This window comes from Erinaceus europaeus, chromosome 6, assembly GCF_950295315.1.
Source record: "Erinaceus europaeus chromosome 6, mEriEur2.1, whole genome shotgun sequence".
In the NCBI taxonomy this organism is placed as follows: Eukaryota; Metazoa; Chordata; class Mammalia; order Eulipotyphla; family Erinaceidae; genus Erinaceus; species Erinaceus europaeus.
In genome coordinates this window covers 23741329-23759998 of record NC_080167.1, presented here as the reverse complement: position 1 = coordinate 23759998, position 18670 = coordinate 23741329, and the positions used below count along the sequence as shown (strand labels likewise).

Below are 18670 nucleotides of genomic sequence, written 5' to 3'. Positions count from 1 at the left end.
CTCAATTTCTCTCTGTCCTATCCAATAAAATGGGGGGAAGCCCTCCAGGGGCAGTGGATTCCTGTGCCTGCACCAAGCACTGGTGATAACCCTGAAAGCAAGGAGGGGAGGGGAGGGGAGGAGAGGGGAGGGGAGGGGAGGGGAGGGGAGGGGAGGGGAGGGAAGGGAAGGGAAGGGAAGGGAAGGGAAGGGATAAATAACTGACTAAAACAATATTTATTGCTTAAAGAAAAGAAATGCTGAGATTACAAATATGGAGGTCTGGGATGTTGCAGCTACTTTTAGAATAGAGTGTGTGTTTGTGTGTGTGTGTGTGTGTGTGTGTGTGTGTGTGTGTGTGTGTGTGTGTGTGTAGAGAACTGTATGGGCTGGAATATAACTCATCTGGATCCAAGTTTGAGCCCAGGGATCACATGATGGTGTCATAGCACTAGAAGGACACTCTGGTCTTCCTGTGTCTCCACCTTGCCTTTGTCTCAGTCTTCTTTCCTCTTCATGTGAAATAAAAGGATAAGCAAATCCCGGGAGTGATAAAATAGCACATGCACAAAGTTCCAGTGCTGCAAAAGGAAACTCCCCTGTAAGAATCTCCCGCCCTCCTTCCCTCTCTCCCTCCCTCCCTCTCTTCCTCTTCCCTCATCTATCTCTCCCTCCTTCCTTCCCTCCCTCCCTCTTCCCTCTTTTAAAGTCGTAATATTCTCAAGAAAATTTTTACTTTCTCAAATAATGTGTGAAATTCAAAAGAGTAATCTGCAGCAACACAGTTTTTTTTCTTCTCATCATAGTACCATCAGATTAAAAACATTATGACAGTTTTGTTTGTGCAATCATGTTGATTTATAAGACTATAGTTATTTTGAAGTCCAATTTATGACCTTTTTCAAAAGTGTGACACACCTGCCCCCCCCACCACCAATACCAGTATTCCTCCACCAAAGCCAATGAGACTTCTTTCTACCCTGGCAACCCAACCAACTCCACCCAATGCCAATCTCTCTTAGTAATCTTGGTTCTGCAGTACCAGACTAAAGTTTTGTCTTCATCTGACTTTTCTCCTCGTTCCCTTACTTTATTTCTTTATCCACTCTGTAAAAGAGGGAGCATTCTGTAAAGTTCTTTGAACTTTTATTTTCCAGGCTGGGTTTAGTGTTAGCAAAAAAAATTTTTTTAATGTTGCTTTTTTGAAAAGCTCTTTGTGCTTCCTTCAAACCTGAGTGATAAATTAGCTGGATAGAGTATTATTGTGTGGATGCCTTTTCCTTTCAAAACTTGGAATACATCCTGTCAGTCTTTTCTAACCTTTAGAGTTTCTGCAGATAAAACAATTGATAGTTTTATGAGTGTACTGTTATTAGCAGATCTTTGATTTCTCTAGCTTTTTTAAATAAGATGACCATACAAGAATTATCAACTAGATTTGAAGAAGGGACAAAGAGCTTTTTCAGTCAAGCCACTCTAAAGGAAAGCATTACCATTAAACCAGATCTATAAGAAATACTAATGAAATTATAGGAAATGGAAATAGAGAATGATCTCACTCATGAAGGGAAAGGATAAAGCAAAGAAACAGCAAAACCCCAAAAAGAATATATTCTCAAACTATAGAATTGAGGTTACCCAAGGGAACAGGTGGGGGACTGAGGTAGAGAGCTGGGAACTCTGTAAGTATGGAGTTGGTTCACTGGACTTGATGGAAAAATATTGGTGGTTTGATGGGGTTGGAGATGGGATAGCACATTTTGAGGTAGTGAGAAATTGTACTTTTAAAACATGTATATATTTGGAAACCAAGGTTTCCTAAAAAACAATACAAAGTATTATTATGAATAAAGATTTTAAAAGAGATACTTCTTTTTAAAAGACAAACGGTATTTCCTTATGTGGAAAGACCTAAACTTTAGAATTTGACATACTTAGGTTCCTACAATCTATTTGCTCCTAGTGAAAGAAAAAAAAATTCCTATTGTTACCTAACCTTCAGTTTCCTCCTCTGAAAAATTAAAAGGATTGGATTGTTCGAAAACTGAGGACACATTTTTGTGTAGAAAAATATAACATGGGGACCAGGCATTGGCGAACGGGGCTAAGCGCACACAGTGTAAAGTGCACAAAGATCCTGGTTGGAGGCCCTGGTTCCCCACTTGTAGGAGGGTCACTTCACAAGCAGTGAAGTAGGTCTTCAGGTCCCCCCCCATATAGGGGTGTGTGTGTGTGTGTGTGTGTGTATCCTATCCCCTCTCAGTATCTTTCTGTCCTATCCAATAAAATGGAAAAAAAATGCTGGCAAGAGCAGTGGGTTCATAGTGCCGGCACCAAGCCCCAGTAATAACCCTGGAGGCAAAAAAAGAAAGAAAATACACCATTATTTTTTGATAGCCAAAAGTACTATTTGATTTAGAGGTAACTCACTGATTAAGAAACTTAAGATATGTGGGGAGTAGGGAGTCGGGCTGTAGCGCAGCAGTTTAAGCGCAGGTGGCGCAAAGCACAAGGACCGGCATAAGGATCCCAGTTCGAACCCTGGCTCCCCACCTGCAGGGGAGTCGCTTCACAGGCGGTGAAGCAGGTCTGCAGGTGTCTATCTTTCTCTCCTCCTCTCTGTCTTCCCCTCCTCTCTCCATTTCTCTCTGTCCTATCCAACAACGACAACAACAATAATAACTACAACAATAAAACAACAAGGGCAACAAAAGGGAATAAATAAATAAAATAAATATTAAAATAAGATATGTGGGGAGTTTGTTATTAGAACTACATTAAAGTGTATTTTCCCAAATCGATAAATGAGTTTTCTACTAGTTTGCACATGTTCCCAAGTGAATTTTCCAAGCTAAGTAAATAGTAACACTAACTTTATATTATGGGTTTGTCTTTTATACTAAATCCTTGACAAATTTGCCTTTTTATCATTTTTCTTTCCCATTAATCTTTTATGTCCTGCACATAGTGTATCTGAAGTTACTGTAAGATTTCATGTTGTAAATGTTGTCAAAAGAGTGCTATATATTCAGTAAATCAGTATACTTCATGGATAGGCCAGTGGAAAAAAAAAACAAAAATATGTGTGTGTGAGTGTGTGTGTGTGTGTGTGTGTGTGTGTGTATGTGTGTGTGTTTACACATTTTTTCTTCATGGGACCATTCTTGATTCTGATAATAATTAAGATAAGTATACTGACAGAGGCAAATGTTAACATACAATAAAATAGAGGTGAAAATGATAGATTCATCCATAAAATGTTGTTTCTATATAGTTTTACCTAAGGGGTTAAGAATGGTGATGTCGTTCACTTTTAAGCAGAATATATTTTTAAGCTGGGGAGATAACTCACTACATCAGAGCACAGACTTGTGTGCCTGAAGACATAGGTTCAGTCTCCATAGTTAGGATGTGTAGTGTTCTGGTCTCTTTTTCTCATAAAAATAAGCAAGTATTTGGGGGCTGGTTGGTGGCACACCTGGTAGGAGGTACACATTACAGTGTGTAAGTACCTGAGTTCAAGGCTCTGATCCCCGAGTATAAGGGAGATATGAGCCATGAAACAGAGCTGCAGGTATCTCTGTTTCTCTTTCCCTTTCTATCTTCCTCTTCCCTCAAAATTTCTCTTTTTCTATGAAAAAGAAGAAAGGAAGGAAAATGATCACTAGAGTAGTAGACTTTGAACCCCAGCAGTTACCTTGGTGGCAATAAAAAAAAAAAAGAATGAGAAATAAAAAAATAAGCAAGTATTTTAGCACATAGATTCCAAATGAATATCATTCTACCAATTAAAGAGAAGGATCCAAAAATAAAAGGGAACAGTCAACCTAGAGGAATGAGAAGATACAGAATAAAGTGTGATAGCACCAAAGAGATCTGCATGCCTGGAAGCTATTTTGTATAATTGTAATAATCATGGAAGATGAATTAGTCTTAGAATAGATGGTGTTAAATTAAGCAGGGATAGGCATGAAAGAAGATAAAAATCCAGTAAATACTATGTACATCCCAAGAGACAGGTGCTGTACTTGATATATATGCATTTTGTTGTCAGGTGCCTCTCAGAATAGAGGCCTGGAATGCATTGCTCAAGGTTAAACAGAGAAAAAAAAAAAAAAGAAAAGCTGAAATTAGTGTTCAGGATCTGGTCTTCAAGATCGAAACCACTCTTAGTTTCACTGAGATGCAATTAATCTTTAAATAGGAAATCACTCAATAGTCTTATCATTTATTTTGGTTTAATTAGCTTCTGTGCGATAAGTCATTAAGATTTTATTTTGTGTTGCCTCAAACTTCATTTGAAGTACAAAGCAGATATTCTCCAAAGCTTATTTTAACATCTTTCAAATGTAAATGCTTCCCTTCCATAAAGACAGTTTTCATCGTATGTGGTAGATTTTAAATAGTCTTTGTTTTATATTTCCATGCTTCATCATCCATTTATTCACCCTTAGATATGGCCAACTCTTTGAATTAAAAAGAATGGATGAAATCTCTGTGAACCTACATAGGTCTCTCCTGTTTGCTCTTGTAACCTTTCTTATGCCATTAGCAAGAGCACTAGCTATCTAAGTTAGTTGTCATTCTGGAGGCTCTACCTACTGGGAGGTCAACTCAGCTCTGCAATTTCTTTCTTGCGCAGTTCATTCTGCTATATTGAAAAAAGACAGCTTTCTGGTGGTCTTTTTTTTTCCCATTCATCTTCATTGGAAGCTGTATCAGGCTCAGTGGCTGATCTAAGCCCCCCCTTTTTTAATTTTATGGATTAGGAAGTTAATAGTTTACACTATAGTCTTTACCACATAGGCATAATATCTCATCACAGCCTCTCCAGCAGTTGCTATTTCTGTCCTTTTTAATGTATAACATTCTCACAGGTATAAAGAAGTATCTCATTGTTGTTTTTATTTGCACTGTCCTGGATTCACATCATTGACTCTGAGCCTTTTCATGTCTGTTGGCCCTTTGAATCTTTTCTTTGGAGAAGATTCTGCCCATTTTTCAATGTTTTTGTCTTTTTAATTGTTGAGTTTGGTGAGCTCACTGAGTATTTTGCTTACCAGTCCTTCTGTCTAATATATGACACATAAAGATTTTTTCCCACTTCATGGGGAATGAGACTCCTTTCTAATGTCCTTTCCAGGGAGAAGCTCTGAAACTCCCAGAAAAAGGCTTTGCAGACTCAGTGCAGCTATTAAGTTGTCCTTGGAACTCTTGATTCTCTGTAAGAAAGTGGATACCCACACTGGCTTCCAATTTGCCCTAAAGCAACCCTCTTTCACTAACATTCTCCCCTCCAGATTGAGAACTCATAATTTTTCCAGACACAAAATCCATAAACAATTTCTATACAGGGTCAAATTGTATATATTTTAGACTTTGCAAATCAAACCGTTTCTGGCACAACCTCTAAACTCTGTTATTGTCATTTGAAAGCAGAAACAATATCAAAATGAGTAGCTGTGGCAGGGTTCCAACAAAACTGTATTTATAGTCTCTGAAATTTGAATTTCAAATAATTTACATGCTTCTTTTTATTCCTTTCAATGATTCAAATATGTAAAAGCCATTCTTAGCTCACAGGCTACTTAAAAAAAAAAAAAAAAAACAGGCAGCAGGCTTTAGTTTGCTGCTAAGGCTTGCTCTAGACAGGCAGTGTGCCTTGACACTGCATCTTCTGCAGAGAAATGTGGCCTCTGACCTTCCAGTCTTCAGTCTGACTCTATTTCTACAGCATCTCCAAGCCAGAGCAGCTATTGCTAATTTCTTGCAGTCAGGAAGTTCCTGTTCGTTTTCTTCTTTTTTAAAAAAGATTTTTTAAAAATATGTATTTATTTATTCCCTTTTGTTGCCATTGTTGTTTTATTGTTGTTGTCATTGTTGGATAGGGCAGAGAGAAATGAAGAGAGGAGGGGAAGACAGAGAGGGAGAGAGAAAGGTAGCCACCTATAGACCTGCTTCACCGCTTGTGAAGCGACTCCCTGGCAAGTGGGGAGCTGGCAGCTCAAAGCAGGATCTGTAGGAAGGTCCTTGCACTTTGCGCCATGTGCACTTAACCCACTGCACTACTGCCTGACTCCCACCTGTTCATGTTCTTTATTTATTTCTTTTCTCTTTTATTTGTGCAGTCTTTCCCTTTTAGAATCTGTGTTCTCTTTAGCAAGCTGACTGCCTGGTTGCAAAGTAAAACATGGATTTAACCTCCCCACCCCCTTTGCAATGTTTCTTTGCTATTTCACCTATGTTCTTCAGAAACTTATGCAGTGGAAGTAAATTAAGCTTAACTAGTTTATAGTTCTTTGAATAGACATGCTTGAGCTCCTTTTGCATTATTTTCCTTTCAGATTATTCTTTGTACTCTGTCTTCTTTAGATTGTGCTGCAAACAGAAAGATGACTTTGGCAAGTAGCAGAAAGGATTGATCAAACCAAAGTGTGAATTGAGACAAAAAATATATGCCAATTTCTACTTGTTATTGCTTATTCATTCATTTACACAGCAAATGTTTATGTGTGCCAGGCACTATATCCCAAAATGAGATCTCACTTTCTATCTTAACATACAAAAATGAGCAGAATGCTTTGCTTGTTTTCCACAGAGCTATGAGTAAGACAGAGACCAATAAGATACATCTTTTTTTATGACATCTGTTACTCATATTGTATGACATACATATACACAATCAGACATAGGAGTAACACTGTGTGGAACAGTTAAGGAGCCTGTCTTAGAGTTCAAATTCCTAGCCCAAGTGGTCTACTATTCTGAGTCTTAAATGTAAAGCAAGGGGTCTACTGTAGTTATAACACTTTAAATGAAGAGTAAATAAGATCTCATACACAGTTATGGTATTGTACTCAGCAACCCAGCCCTATAGGAAGTCCATATTAAAGGATGTTAAAATTGCTTTGTGTGTGTTTAATTTCTTAATGTTAAACTTACAGGCTTTCAGTGATGACATAACAATTCACTACTAAATATACCCTTGTTAATTGGGCTTACTGACTGACAACATAATATTTTACTAGTGAACCATGCAGAGTTGTGTAATTTGAAATGCTTGTGTGGCTTGTCTATTTTTTTCTTTTCTTTCTTTTTTTTTTTTCCTTTGGTGTATAATGCTACATGTTGGAAAGATACTTTAGTGTGAATGAAATGGAATGTTTATTTACTGTTGTCACTTCCTTTTGTGTCTGTTTAGAACTGGAAAGTGATGGCACATATTTCAGTTATGAGTTACTCAGTGGACTGTGGATTGACTGAATCATATCCATTCCCATCATGACGTCCACCACTAAGGCTCTTCACTAGTAGGTATTTTCAACTCATTGTCATTTATATGGTTACTTACTAAGACTTTTAACAGTGCATTTAACATGAATAACATGCAAACTACATATACAGCTATGTTGCTTTTATTAGATATGGCTAGCTTTTGTTGAGGTACTACCAGTCGTACAAGGAAAAGACAAGCTAATCTTTATCTACTGTGTCTACGCATGTGTATGGATCTGGTGGTATATATGTATCTGCATCTATGAGGCAGAATTTAGACTATAGAATCCCATCTCTATTTTTTGTTTCTTTATTTGTTTGTCATTAATTTTGCCACCAGAGTTATTGCTGGGGCTCTCTGCTGCACTATGAATTCAAATCCATTGCTCCTGGCAGCCACATACCCCCCACTCACTGCACTATTGCTTTACATTCCCCTTTCTATTTTGTTGAATAGGACAAAGAGAAATTGAGAGGGGAGGCAAAGATAGAGAGGGAGAAAGAAATATAGACACCTGAGACCCATTTTGCTGCTCCTGAAACATCCTTCCTCCATGTGGAAAGCAAGATCACAAACCCTGGGTCCTTGCACACAGTGATGGATGTGATTCACCCTGTAATGTATGCACTGAGTCTGCTGAGCCACCGCCTGGCAGCTCGCTATCTTTAAAAAATATTTATTCATTATTCTGCCAGGATTATCACTGGGCCCTTGTGCCTTCATTATTTCAAGCACTATTGCCATTATCTTCCTTCTTTTTTTCCTTTTTTTTAAGTTAAGTTTATTATTTCTTTATTTTTTGGTAGAAACTGAAATCGAGTGGGTAGAAAAATAGGAAGCTGCAGCATTGCTTTACTGCTCAGGAAGCTTCCCCCCTACCACTGAAGACCAGGGACTTCAACTCGGGTCATTTTCTCATGTGGTCAGTTCCTCATCTTTCTTTTTTTAATTTTTATGTATTTATTTATACCCTTTTGTTGCCTTTGTTTTATTGCTGTAGTTATTGTCGATGTCATTGTTGTTGGATAGGGCAGAGAGAAATGGAGAGAGGAGAGGAAGACAGAGAGGGGGAGAGAAAGACAGACACCTGCAGACCTGCTTCACCGCCTGTGAAGCGACTCCCCGGCAGGTGGGGAGCTGGGTGCTTGAACCAGGATCCTTAAAACAGTCCTTGCGCTTTGTGCCACGTGCGCTTAACCCGCTGCGCTACCACCCAACTCCCCTTTATCTTCCTTTTAAACTGAAGTAATATTGTCACTGGAAATGTTTAGTATCTTTTGTTCTTTAATGTAAATCTGGTAATATAAGCACATGTTTCACATATCAACATAGTTTGATATTAATACTGTATTAGCCAACTTGGTATCTAATATGCTTCCACTTTCACAAATGTGATATGATAAGTTGACTTGTGATGGTTATGGTGGAAAGAAAACGGAATGAGAGTGTTAGAGAACCTTACTTTTAGGTCTGGCCCCAACATTGTAATCTGCCTAACTGCAGTTTTCTCACCTGCAAAAAGAGAAAAATATATATGCTTACCTAATTTATAAGTTTATGTTAGAGGGTTAATGTGAAGAATATCATCAATGTGAAATTATTCATTAATCGGGGTCCCCATAAACGTGGTATTGTCGCCGTAGTGCACCAGGGTAAACGCACATAATGCGAAGCACTGGGACCAACTCAAGAATCCTAGTTTGAACCTCTGGCCCCCCACCTGCGGGGGCAAGGGCGTCGCTTCCAGGAGGTGAAGCAGATCTGCAAGGGACTATCTTTATCTCCCAGTCTCTGTCTTCCCCTCCTCTCTCCTCTCTCTGCCCTGTCCAACAACAACAACAACAACAACAAGGTAGGGTGGGGGGGGGATGGCAGCCAAGAGCAGTGGATTCGCAGTGCAGGCACTGAGCCCCAGCAATAAACCTGGAGGGGGGAAAAAAAAGTAATATTGTCTGACAAAATAAAGTTGAGACCATAATTGTCTCTTAAAATTGGTTGATATTATCTTAATTTTTTATTATCTTTATTTATTGAATGGAGACAGCCAGAAATTGAGAGGGATGGGGAGATAGAGAGGGAGAGAGAAAGACACCTGCAGGTGGAGACCGGAGGCTCGAACCCGGTTCCTTGACCACTGTAACATGTGCGCTCAACCAGGTGCACCACCACCCGGTCCTGGTTGATATTATTTTAACATTTTATTCTACAGAAATAAAAGCATTTAATTTTAATTCATGTCTTGAATTATTTTATGTTTTAATTTTTATTATTTTGCCTTCAGGGCTATCACTGGTGCAGGGTGCCAGCACTATGAATCCACTGCTCCTGGTGGCCATTTTTTCCTTTTTTTTTTTTTGATACATAGGACAGAGAGAAATAGAGAGGGGGAATAGAGAAGGAGACAGACAGATACACCTGCAGACCTGTTTCACCGCTTGAGAAGTGACCCCCCCCTTCAGATGGAGAGCTGGGGGCACGAACCTGGATCCTTGCCCTGGTCCTTGCAGTTTGCTCTGTGCATTTAAGTAATCTGATGTGCTACTGCATGCTCCCTGAATTACTTATAGTAATAAGTATTACTATAAGTAATTATAGTGACAATTACACTGGAATGAAATAATAAAAATCATGTTTAATATTCTGTATATACATCCCCCTGACAACCATAGAAGTTAGAATTCTGCTTATATTTACAATATTTTCTCTTTTATTAGATTTAATTTTAGATGTTTGCACTTGAAGGAAAAAAGATACCATTAGTATTTTTAGGTATAGCTTAATTTCGAGATAGCAAAGGAACATAGTAGAAATCGGAGAGCTTTAATTTGTTTTAAATATGTTTAATTTTTTTGTTACTAAGTCCCTTTAATAATAATTTTGTTTATATTACTTGAGTTATAAAACACAGGTAAGTAATTTAAAAGAACAGAAATAAACTCTTAACCAATATGCTTACAAGTATTGGAAGGACTGTTCTACTAAAATTAAACAAATTATTCTATAATCACAGCAATGTCCGTTTGAAACTCATTTGCATATTCCATTCCAGAAATTAGGGATTAGTATCATGGAAGGAGTATGAATAAAATGTTGTATACATAAGAAACATGAACCACCATAACAGATAACACGCAGACTCATTCTGATGTGGTAGCATAGTCCTCAAGTAGGAAGGGATCTTCTAGAGACAGACTGCCTTAGCTGCAATCTAGTCTCATCCTGTTTCAGACTGGCAATGTTTTAGTCATTTTGCATCTGTTTACTAATCTTCAAAATGGACCTAACTATAGAAAGTAAATAATAAAGGTTATACCTAATAGAGTTGTAGAGACTACTTTAGTTAAATATTGTCAAGTGCTTAATTAGACCACAATGTGACACTTAGTAAATTGTAAATCATTATTACTAATTACTGTTTACTGCTGTGCAGTAATGGTAATAGTCATAGGTTTGGAGTTAGGAAAAATCCATTTATTAATTAATGCTGGAGACTAAAGTAGTTACCAATCTCTGTGATGTTCTCAGCTTCTAGGAAATAAAATCGAGGAACCAGATGGTGGTGCACCTAGTTAAGCACACACCTGATAGTGCACAAGAACCCAATTCACGCCCCCAGTCCCCACCTGCAGGGGGGAAGCTTCATGATCAGTGAAGCAGGGCTGCAGGTGTCATTCTTTCTCTCTCCTCTCTTTCTTCTCCTCCCTTCTCAGTGTTACTCTGTCTCTATTCAAGAAAGAAATAAATAATGAAATCTTAAAAGTAAAAGAGTAGGACCACTTAATGATATAAATTATAAAAAAGAAATAAAATAGGAATTATTAAAATATACTTCATGGGGGTCGGGCAGTAGTGCAGCATGTGGTTAAGCGCATGTGGCACAAAGCTCAAGGACCAGCGTAAGGATCCCAGTTTGAGCCCCTGGCTCCCTACCTGCAGGGGAGTCGCTTCACAGGCGGTGAAGCAGGTTTGCAGGTGTCTTTCTCTCCCCCTCTCTGTCTTCCCCTCCTCTCTCCATTTCTCTCTGTCCTATCCAACAACGAATGGCATCAACAATAATAATAATAACTACAACAAGGGCAACAAAAGGGGAAAACATGGCCTCCAGGAGCAGTGGCTTCATGGTGCAGGCACTGAGCCCCAGCAATAACCCTGGAGGCAATATATATACTTCATATTACCTGTTAAGGTAGTTTAAGAAGGCTCCTTTGAAGGAATGGTCACTTTTATCTCCAGTATAAATTATAAAGATACAATCACAAATTAAAATACAGTTTTAAAGTTATATAAATCAGAGCTTCTCTAAATATGAAAATGTTCTTTTGAGTTTGTTATTGAAGGTCTTTTAGAAATTTGCCTGATTAAAACATGTATTGTGTCAGATCTATAATTTAGAAAGAAAGCAAATTATCATATCAAATTACTAGTTAAAAAAGAACTTGAATATGGTATCCTTATTTATATAATAAATGACAACGACCCATTTTTGTTTTTTATGTCTATTAGGTAACATCAGTGCAATCCTTTAGTTGTTATGAAGATTTGGTTGTTTCTACATCTAGGATGGCTTTTGTTGTGTTTACTTTTTTGGTGGAAAAAAATCAGAGGAGAAAAGGAAGGGACTAGAAATATATAAGGTCTCGTAAAGAAGTAATGGCTTGGACTTTCACTTTCATAATGGTGTATTTTCTATCAAATTTTATACTTATTTGTGTTATTAATAAATTTATATCATTGTCCTGTAAGGTTGTATTGGACATAATTCAGTGGTTGTAATGGGTGGTGTTTCTCCAGTGAGTCATAATTTGTTTCCAATGTGAGAAATACTGATAACATGGGGCAGTCATCTGAGCCAAGAGTTCATTGACTGGTGGCTATGAATCACTCAGAACAGAAATACAGGTCTTTTTCCTCAGGTATTGGTTCTTCTTTCTTTTTTTTTAATTTAATTTATTTGTAAAATATAAAATATCGATAAAATCATAGAATAAGAGGAGTCAAATTCCACAGATTTCCCACTACCAGAGTTCCATATCCCATCGCCTCCTTTGAAAGCTTTCCTGTTCTTTATCTCTCTGGGAGCATGGACCCAGGGTCATTATGAGGTGCAGAAGGTAGGAGGTCTAGTTTCTGTAATTACTTCTCCAATGGACATGAGTATTGGCAGGTTGATCCATACTCCCAGCCTGTCCCTACCTTTCCCTACTGGGGCAGGGCTCTGGAGAGGTGGGGTTCCAGGGTACATTGGTGAGGTTGTCTGTCCAGTTGAGTTAGGTTGACATCATGGTGGCATCTGCAACTTGGTGTTTGGAACATGTCATGTATTCCTTTGCTTCCTCCTTTCTTGTGGGACTTGGTTCAGTAGTTCTTGTAAGGTGGGGTTGACTGTGGCAAATTCCTTTAGTTCTTGAGTATTTGAGAAAACCTTTATTTCTCTCTCATATTTGAAGGATAATTTTGTAGGCTACAGTATCCGTGGCTAGAATTTCCTCTCCTTTAGAACTTTGAATATGTCATTCCACACTCTCCTTGCCTCTAGAGTTTATAGAGAAATCTGATGAGAGTCTGATATTTCTCTCTTTGTATGTAACTTCTTTCCTTTCCCTAGCAGCCAACACATTTTTTTCCTTGTTGTTAACTTTTGATAGGTTTACAATAATGTGCCTTGGCAATGGATTTTTTTCTATCTATATATCTGGGTGGTTGTTCTGCCTCTTGGATGAGAATGTTCTGATGGTTTCCTAAGTGAGGAAAGTTCTCAACTGAAATTTCTCTGAAAATGGACTCTGAGACTTTGGCCTTGTCCTCTTCTTCAGATATACCTGTCACTCTTTTATTCGATCTTTTTTTAAAAATATTTATTTATTTATTTATTTACTCATTCCCTTTTGTTGCCCTTGTTTTACTGTTGTAGTTATTACTGATGTCGTCATTGTCGGATAGGACAGAGAGAAATGGAGAGAGGAGGGGAAGACAGAGAGGGAAAGAAAGATAGATACCTGAAAATCTGCTTCACCACTTGTGAAGTGACTCCCCTGTAGGTGGGGAGCCTTGGGGCTTGAACCAGGATCCTTATGCCAGTCCTTGCGCTTTTCACCAAGTCCACTTAGCCCACTCTGCTACCGCCTGACTCCTGATATTCAATCTTTTGATTGAGTCTGAAATTTCTGAAAAAAGTCTGTTGCTTCAGTCTTTCTAAACCATTTCTCTTCATCATCTTTGAATTGAGAGTGGGTTGGCCATATCTAGATTGTAGATTGTTCTGAATGTGTGGATCTACTTCCTGAGCCTTATACCTGCGCATGAATTGCAGTTAGAGTGCCTTTTATTCCCTGCAGTTCTGACTGAAGTTCTTTCAATATTTGAAGATTCTTAGTCATCTCTGTTATAAATTCCTCTCTTCTGTGTTTTAATTCCATAGTAAAATGTTCTTTTAATTCTTGCTTAAATTCATGGAAAGTTCTCATAATGAACTCTGTGTAGTCTGTCTCTGAGAGTTTCTAAATCTGCAATTCCTTGGATTTCTTCGGTTTCATTTCTGGGTAATACTGCATAGTTTGCTTTTTTGTTCTGTTTCTCTGCTTGCATATTTTTTTGTGCTGGTTATTGATGGCCAGCACACGGTGCTATTGTGATCTGTAGGTTTCTCTTGTTTGTATGATCTGCAGTGGATGGGCTGTGGTGGGGTGGGTGTATTTGCTTTGGGCTGTCTTGTGGTCACAAACGCCCTGTTTTATGTTGTATCTTTGCCTTGAATTCATAAAGCTAAATCCCCCGAGTCAAAGACTGAGAGGTTTTAAGCCCCTGTCTCTTTTCTTCTGATGCTAGGAACAATGTAACTTGCTTGCTGTGCTTAAAGTGAAATCTCCAAAATGGCACACAGCTCAGTCCCTGCACTGCTCAGAGTTCTGATTTGATTTTGCTGTTCTTCAACTCTTGCCTGTCCTCCTTTTCGCTCCAGCTGCATGCGAGCACACACCTGAGACTGCAGAACTTTCAGCTTATGTAGATTATGACTTCAGTTGGGTCTGTTGTTGTATTTATTTGTTGTTTTGGGAGGAAAGGTGATTTTGTTCCAAACACCTCGCAGAAGTCCAGTTGTTGATTCTAAGTCACCTAAAACAATGGCAGAGCATGGTCATTCTATTTATTCCCAGCACCACCATAAGCCTGAGCTGATTAGTACTCTGGTCTTTCTCTCTGTATCTTTCTCATTAAAATAAGTGTATAAAAATATTTTTTATATTTATTTTATTTATTCCCTTTTGTTGCCCTTGTTGTTTTATTGTTGTAGTATTATTATTGTTGGATAGGACAGAGAGAAATGGAGAGAGGAGGGGAAGACAGAGAGGAGAGAAAGACACCTGCAGACCTGCTTCACCGCCTGTGAAGCGACTCCCCTGCAGGTGGAAAAATATTTTTTAAAATAAAATAAAAACACAAAACAGGTACATGCACATAACTCCTAATAGCAACACTGAAAAACTCCAGTGTAGCTCTTCAGTTTTTAAACTCTTGGCCTGAAAATGTACATATTTTATGTAAATATAGAATCACTTTGTTCATGCTTTTGCCTCTTAAGATGACAATGCATTCCCATTTTCCTGTTACTATATTGCTCTATGAGGTAATTTAAAGGATATATAATGTTAAATTTTTTGGATGTGTCAAATTTTGTTTATTCATATTAGTGACCATGTAGTTTGTTTTCATTCATTCTGAATACAACTTTAAAAATCCTATTTGTATATAATTTTTAAGTCAGTCTTTTCTAGGCTACAGCTGGCCCCTTCTTTGCATATTAGACTCCATACAATAAAGATGGCCTCTTTTCTTAAATACTGCTCAATTAACATGCCCAAAACAAAGCTGAAGATTTTTCCCACATTATCCCAACTTTGCTTCTCCCTTGTCTCATATCCCTTTTCCAGACTTCACTATGTATCCAGAAGATGGAGGGCACAAGTTGAGGTGAAATTGTTCTCCTTACTTTCTCCACATGCAGTACATCAGTATTCACTGTATCCTCAAAACAGAAACAGATCTTAACTCTTCCTTCAGACTTTGGCAATACTGTCTGTCTACCAGATCTTGACTGACGTAGGTCACAGGCTTTCCCTGCTACCACAATGGTGCCTATCATATTATTCCTTTGTTTTCAGTCTTGTAAGGACTTAAATGTGAATGAAATTTAAACTCTTGAGAAAATTGTCAGGACTCCATATGATCATGCTCCTGTTCATCCTCACCTTTTACAACCTACTTCCTCCTTAAGTGTCTACCAAGCAAACTTTCTTGCACCAAATTTCTGTGCCCCCACACTCCTGCTGCACCCTTATTTTTATTCAGGATTCAGTTTCTTCTTCTAGCGTTTGCCCTTCTTCCGTAGCCAGTCAGGATTCAGTGGAAATGCCTGACAGAAGATTCCTGCATATTATGGAGTGTGAGAAGATCCTTCCAGTCAATCTCAATCAGTGCCCTGCAATTTTATACCTTTATATGAATATTTTTTCTTACTCATCAGAACATCAACTCCATGGGAACAGAGAAAAGTCTTAATCATGTTTATTCACATCCTAAACTGACAGCCACTATAAGTGGTTATTATCTGTTGTTCACTGAGTACTTACTAAAGGAACTGGGTAATCCATGAAGATTTACTACGAAAAACTGTGTCTAGAATTTCTCAGTCAAAAGGGGTGGGCTGTTGCTTCCTAATCTAGCATTCATATCCCTAACAGTATCAATTTTCCTTTCTACCAACCTGTAAATCACACCTATACTCACACTCAGTATTGCTTACATAAATTTATTGCCAGTTTAATGTCTAACATTTAACCAATTGCCTCACCTGAAATATTAGTTAATGAGACAAAAGCATTTTTAAATTTGAAAAATCCAAATTATAAGGTATGTAACAACCACTTTCTCATTCGAGGCAAAGTCACTCCTGATCCAGTGCATGAGGTTCACATGCACCTCATGGTTTCTGGAAGCAAAGAATAAGACAGATGAAAAAAAATTTTTGAGACATTATTAAAGACCATACTCATTTGATTTTCATTCAACTATTTATGGATACATAAATTGGTTCTCATAGCAACTTTACAAAATAGTTGTCCTTATAGTTTTTTAGATAAAGAGAGACCTTTAAGAGATTATGGTTCATGAAGTTAGGAAGTCATGGGACTGAAGCCTACATCTGGATCTGGCTGGTGCCAAAGCCCAAATTGTTAACTTGGCTTGATGATAATAATAATAATAATAATAATAATAATAATAATAATAATAATAATTTTTAAATTGGCTTAATAATGATAATAATAATAATAAGAAGAATGGTCTGTCTTATCATCCAAACATTCTGAGATTTAATGACTAAGCTTTTGAAGAGATTCTGAATATTAATGTTCTATTAAAAGCATTTAAAAAAGAAACAAGTGTCATTCCTCTAAAAGACTTCCACAGACTTAAATATTTGTTTTACTATGTAAAGGAAAGTTTCACAGGTAGTGGAATGGTAGAGACTGGAATCTATCATTTATATAGGCAAAGAAACAGTAAATTGCTGTGGAAGTTTCGACGAACCCTTTATTTATGTCACTAATATAATCACATTAATATGATCTGTACAGATGGAATTTATATTATGCTCTAGAAGTGATTACTGTCTCAAGACTTACCTACTTTCTCAAGATGGTAAGTTTTCTTTATTCCAAAGCTAATGGAAATGCTTCCAGGTGTAGGTTCTCTCTTAGTTTATATAATCAAAGTCATGAGTATTTGTATGTTTCTAAGAATAAGTAGATTTTCAAAGAATGATTTACTTCAATTCAGGAAAATAAGGTCAGATTAGAGTAGGCATAATATTGCTAAAATTTCTCAGCTTAAATTAGTAGTTATCTGAATACCACTAAAATACTCATCTATTTGTGAGAATTTTAAAAAAGTAGAAAAGATAAGAGTGGCTTAGCATTATAAAAGAAATTGGAGTTAATTTTATTATAGTTACTTGAATTTGTGACTGACATTTTGATTATTACTATTTTTAACCAAAGCATTAACCGTCTAGTACTGGGAAGATAGCTCAGTTCAAAGGGAACAGAATTTACATGCTTTGGGTTCCAGACTTTTTCTCTGGAACATCATATGCCAGAACTCTCCTCTCTGATTTCTCTTTCATTCCTGTTTTTCCCTCTCATAAATATCAATATTTAAAAGATGTTTATCAGGGGCCAGGTTGTGGAGTACCTGATTGAGCATACATATTACAATGTGCATGGACCTACAGGGGGGAAGCTTTTCAGTACGTGAGCAGTGCTGCAGGTGTCTCTCTGTCTGACTTCTTCTCTATTTCCCCCTCCCCTCTAGATTTATGACTGTTTCTATCAAACAGATATAGTAATAAAATAATTTTAAAAGAAGACATTAATCAATATTATCAATAATTATTAAGAATGCTAAAGTGGTTTGTAGTATTTTGATTTTTTTTATTTTATAGCTGTGGTTTACTTCAAGTTAAAACTGCAATGGAAAATTATATTTTGTGGCTCTTTAGTTAAAGGAGGTGGGCATATGAACTGGGTGGTCTATTTATGGTAACTCTGGAGATTACTAAACATGCATTTGACAAGAGGCTATTTGTAGGAAGCTAATTTAGAGTAGAAACAAATAGTTGTGAAAAATGAGGAAATCCTGCTTGGAAAAAAAATTTGTAGCAGGATCACATCAAATAGGAGTGCTAGAGTAATTTACTATTCTAGGAAATCCAGCAGCTGGTTTATCTAAAGTGTTTCTCTTTTTCACGAGCTGTGGAACAAGGACAGGAAATGGTTCAGAAAGCAGACTGATTGTCCTGTAACAGATTTCTGTAAAAATTTAATAGGAAAGAACATTTGAGAAGTGAATTCTTAAACATTTTAGAGACACCTTATTGAAACAATACATATATCTTTAATTTCTTACAAATTATCTTGAGTAAAAGCAAGTATGTTTCTGCTTGTATCTTTTGTAAAGACAATGTTACTATATTGAGTTCAATATTCAGAAACCATTTTGTAGAATAAAGAATATTTAACTGATCATTGAGAAAATAATTCAGATATAGTGAAAGATAGAGTATTTGTAACATTTTATAAACTAAAGTTAAATGTGCCAAGAAATAAGAAGACTGATATAAATACATAACAGAATCTTAACATGATACAAAAACAAATTAGAGGAGACATGTAAATAAAATACACAAAATAAAAATATGTCTGCAGGAAATCTAAAAAATATTTTAATACAATTAACTTTCTATGGGTAGGATTGGCTTTTTTAAAAAATATATATATATGTCCTAAGAGATTTATATGGATTCTCTTTATAAAATTACACAAAGGAAAAAAGAACTAAGAGATGGATAATAAGGCTATG

General features: G+C 37.1%; 1 protein-coding gene across 5 annotated transcripts in view; it reads left to right on the top strand.

The window, feature by feature from the left end:
- The window catches only part of CHRM3 (cholinergic receptor muscarinic 3), a 549914-nt gene that overhangs the window by 149126 nt on the left and 382118 nt on the right, over positions 1-18670 (top strand). For 3 of the 5 annotated variants that reach the window (XR_009550419.1, XR_009550420.1, XM_060193344.1), the window contains exon 2: positions 7181-7289. The exons of 1 other annotated variant lie outside the window; for it this stretch is intronic. The gene's annotated coding sequence lies outside the window, so the exon portion shown is untranslated. Of the gene's footprint in view, positions 1-7180; positions 7294-18670 lie in introns of all 5 variants that reach the window. One more of the 5 variants, XM_060193345.1, reaches the window with a different exon arrangement.